The sequence below is a fragment of the Saimiri boliviensis genome, chromosome 10, assembly GCF_048565385.1.
Source record: "Saimiri boliviensis isolate mSaiBol1 chromosome 10, mSaiBol1.pri, whole genome shotgun sequence".
NCBI lineage: Eukaryota > Metazoa > Chordata > Mammalia > Primates > Cebidae > Saimiri > Saimiri boliviensis.
Window position 1 is genome coordinate 120,607,303 of NC_133458.1, and position 4,258 is coordinate 120,611,560.

A 4,258-nucleotide genomic window follows, 5' to 3' on the forward strand; every position below is an offset into this window, starting at 1 on the left:
AGTTTTTTACTCTTTATCCTAACTCTGAGATGAGAACATCTGAGACAGGAGGAAACTGAGGCTGGGCATTCATGTAAAGGTAATGGCAGCGTTGGGGAGGGCTGTTGAAAAGCTCAGGAACAGGACTGCAGAAGCAGTCCCCGGCAGGGGCCCCTCTCTGGCATACGCGCTGTTCCCTCTGGACTCAGCAGGAGCCTCCAGGCTCCAGTAAGGACATGGGAAATTTCTGGAGCTCTGCTTTCCGACCTGGGCATCTCCTTTAGAGGGAGTGGTGAGTTAGCCAAAGGGGGCATGGAAATGACTGTGAAAATGGAATGAGAGTTGGAAGAAGGTCATGATCCAGGAAAGGGTACGAGGAGGGCAAACTGCAAAAGCCTGAGGCACTGCAGGGACGGGAATGTTGAATGATGTAACGGCACATCAGGGTTTCCATGACTTTGATGCAAGGGGAAAGCAATTTTCACCTCAGACTCAATCTGGTAGTTTTTCTCCCTACCAAAAGGCAGGATGCCAGAGAAAGACCTTTTCCTGCCTGGGTAAGAGTTCTGTGTTTCTCCAGTGCTCCACTCTGACCTAGCAGGGAGCCAGCAGAGAGCATCACACAGTCACCTCATCCAGCAGAGGACTGTCCACATGTGCCATGGGCTCTGTTCATCAGTGACTTCAATTACAGAGGTCCAGCATCTGGGGGGTGCCAGGCTAAATGAAGTCAAACAAGCTTTTAGTTCTGTGTTTCATTTTGTTTTTACCCTAGCACTTTCCAGAGCCTTTAACATGCTAAAATGAATTGTCACTCACCAGGAGTGGAGATGCAGCCTGTCTTGAATTTATCTGAAAAATGAAAATCTTTCTTTGGAAAATGCTTATTAACATCTTAGCAAATTGGTGTTCTGGGAAAGATGATTTAGGAAAATCTGCTCTATGCATATCACTGCCTGCTTCATGATTGCTTATTGCTTAATTTGATGCAATTTTTTTTAAACCAAAAGTAAAATAACCCAGGTTTACCATTTGCAAAGCTTCTCCCTACTCCCAACACACACCTTCCTCCTTCCTCCTTTCGTTTCTCCTCCCTTCTCTTCTCCCTTTCACTCCCCCCTCTGTTTCTTGCCCTTTACTGTACAAGAATGCCTTGAATAAAGAAATCCTATAAATAGAAATATAAATTTGGCAGTGATTATTTAATTGGCCTTTGATTTCATGACAGACTAAAATAAGCTGGTCTTCATACATATATATATATATATATGAAAGGATAATTTAAATACTAAAGGATTTAAAGTAAATATAAATATATATATATTTGAAAGGATACTTTAAATACTAAAGGATTTAAAGAATACTTGGTAAATACTTGTTGGCTTTATTCATGAAACATGTGGATGTTATGTGAAAATATATTGTCTTGTCCCAGGAATGAAAAAAATAACTTTGTTTGGCCTAGAGCATAATACTTCAGCCCCGGGGACCCCATTCACCTGGTATTCTAGGTATATGGTACCTCCTGCAGCAGCCCTGGGCTCATTACAAGTAACACTGATTCTTAGGTATTTTATGACTTTTTACCAATCTCTTTTAGAGGCAGCAGAGGAAAATTTAGAATTTTAATCGGGTATGTTTACCTTAGGACAGAAGCTAGATGAAAAGATCAGCTGGCACCCAGAACACACACACCCTGATAATCCAGCCACATGTGAATTCAGGGACTGGGTGTAATTCATCAGAAGAAAGCAACACTCTGTAGGTAGGTTGTGTGGCACTCGCTCACCTTTGCAATACCGCCACGCTCAATCCCAAACAGTCAACTCATCAGAGCAGGACTGGTGAGAAAATCAAGGCTGGTTGCAGGCTTGGCATTACCTCTTGGTGCCAGAGCCACCTGCACACAGCATGGAGCAGGGGAATAGCCAGGGTGCCCTGGAGCCAGTTCCTTTCAGAAGCCAGCAGCCCTGGGGCTCCTCTATCCTACCCACTCCCAGCAAGAAGGAGCTGCCCTGAATACAAAGGTGGAAAGAAGCAGCTCAGACTAGGAGAGGACTTGGGCTGTGCCTTAATTCTCTGGTCCCCAAGGCCCAATACAGTTGTCTGGTGAATACCACATTAAGTGCACTGAATTGATTCTAGCCCTAGTTCCACTAAGAAATTCCTGAGTAATGGCTGGGAGCGGTGACTCAAGCCTGTAATCCTAGCACTTTGGGAGGCTGAGGCAGGTGGATCCCCAGGTCAAGAGATAGAGACCATCCTGGCCAACATGGTGAAACCCCGTGTCTGCTAAAAATACAAAAATTAGCTGGGTGTGGTGGCGTGTGCCTGTAGTCCCAGCTTCTCGGGAGGCTGAGGCAGGAGAATCACTTGAACCTGTGAGGCCGAGGTTGCAGTGAGCCGAGATCACGCCACTGTACTCCAGCCTGGGCGATGGAGCAAGATTCTGCCTCGAAAAAAAAAAAAAAAAAAAAGAAAAAGAAAAAAGAAATTCCTGCGCTACCTCAGAAAGTTACTTCTCTAGGGAATTCCTGAGCTACCTTAGAAAGTTACTTCTCTAGGAGCCTGCAGCACAACAAACCACTCAAGACTTAGTGTCATAAAACAACAGCAAGCATTTGTTGTTACTGTCTTTCACTGCTGGGGGTTGATGGTGTTCAGCTAGGCAGGTTTTGGTCCTCATGCAGCAACAGTCAGACAATGACTAGGACTAGAGTTCTCTTGAAGGCCTTTCCATTCATACTGTCTGGTGCCTGGCTTGGGAAGACCTAAATAGTTGGGGGCTAGAACAGCCAGGCTCCTCAGGCAGTGCTCCCTCCGTGTGGACTCTCCATCAGGGTAGCTGGATTTCTTACAAGAAGTCACCTGTCCCAGGAGACAGGCTGGTGGAAGTCAATCACTCATTGTGATCCAGCTTCACCAGTCATGCAGTGTCACTTCCACCATATTATATTTATGGAGACAGTCAAAAGTGCTGCCCACGTTCCAGGGCAGGGGATATGGGTTCCTCTTCTTGATGGGAAGAGTGTTAAAGAATTTATAAGCCGGTCGCGGTGGCTCAAGCCTGTAATCGCAGCACTTTGGGAGGCCGAGGCGGGTGGATCACGAGGTCGAGAGATCGAGACCATCCTGGTCAACATGGTGAAACCCCGTCTCTACTAAAAATATAAAAAATTAGCTGGGCATGGTGGCACGTGCCTGTAATCCCAGCTACTCAGGAGGCTGAGGCAGGAGAATTGCCTGAACCCAGGAGGCGGAAGTTGCGGTGAGCCGAGATCGCGCCATTGCACTCCAGCCTGGGTAACAAGAGCGAAACTCCGTCTCAGAAAAAAAAAAAAAAGAATTTATAGACTTCCTTTGAAACAGAGCCTCAGTTTCTCCATATCCTCTAAATGAAGATAATAATACCTCATGGGCTAGATTTTTTTTTGGTGAGAGAAATGGAAGGACATTTGGGCCTAATGCGCACGAACTCATGTGGTGAAAATTAAGGTGCTGTCCAAACAGAAGAGATGGTCAATTAGAGCTTTCTGGAGTTACAAATTCTTAAACTGGAACAGATTATAATCTTTCAGAGGCTAAAAAAGTTTTCTAATTGGTAATCTTTTCTTCAGTAAATAAATCACCTGAGTTGCAAAAATATAGTTTTCCCCATAGGATCAACAATAAAGCCATTACGAATGAAAGAGAAATATAGTCTGTAAGTAATTTTTGCTTTTTCCTAATTTGCTCTGGATCAAAATAAGGTTGCCCACCATTGTTATGCATCTTGTTACACTCACTGCCAAAGGTCAAGGTCTTGCAAATGTTGCTGTGCATACATGTTTATAGTGAAAAGGATTTAAGAACAAAAATGAGTTGTCATTGGCCTATTTAACAATGACATCTGTACTCTATTTGTATAAAGAAGATAGGTTAAAATTTTTTCTGTACCCACTTCAATTGTCACACCAATAACAAGTTATTCCACTCATGTATAAATTGGAACTCTTGGTTGCAAAGAAAAAACAATCAAGGCTTAAACAAAAACGACAAAAAAAGAAACGTAGAGGGCCTCAAGCACTGGAGTGTGGGAATGTGGCAGGAGGGTCTGGAACCGACAGCTGGTGGAAATTCGGTCAGCCAATTACTCATTCTCTTTCTCTCCCCCAATCCTTGTTTCTCACTGTGTCTGCTGCATTCTAATCTGCACACTGATTATATCTATATTTCTACTTCTCGGCCAACATGACGAGCAGAAGTGGCTGCTCCATAATCTTCAGTTTTGAGTCTTTCA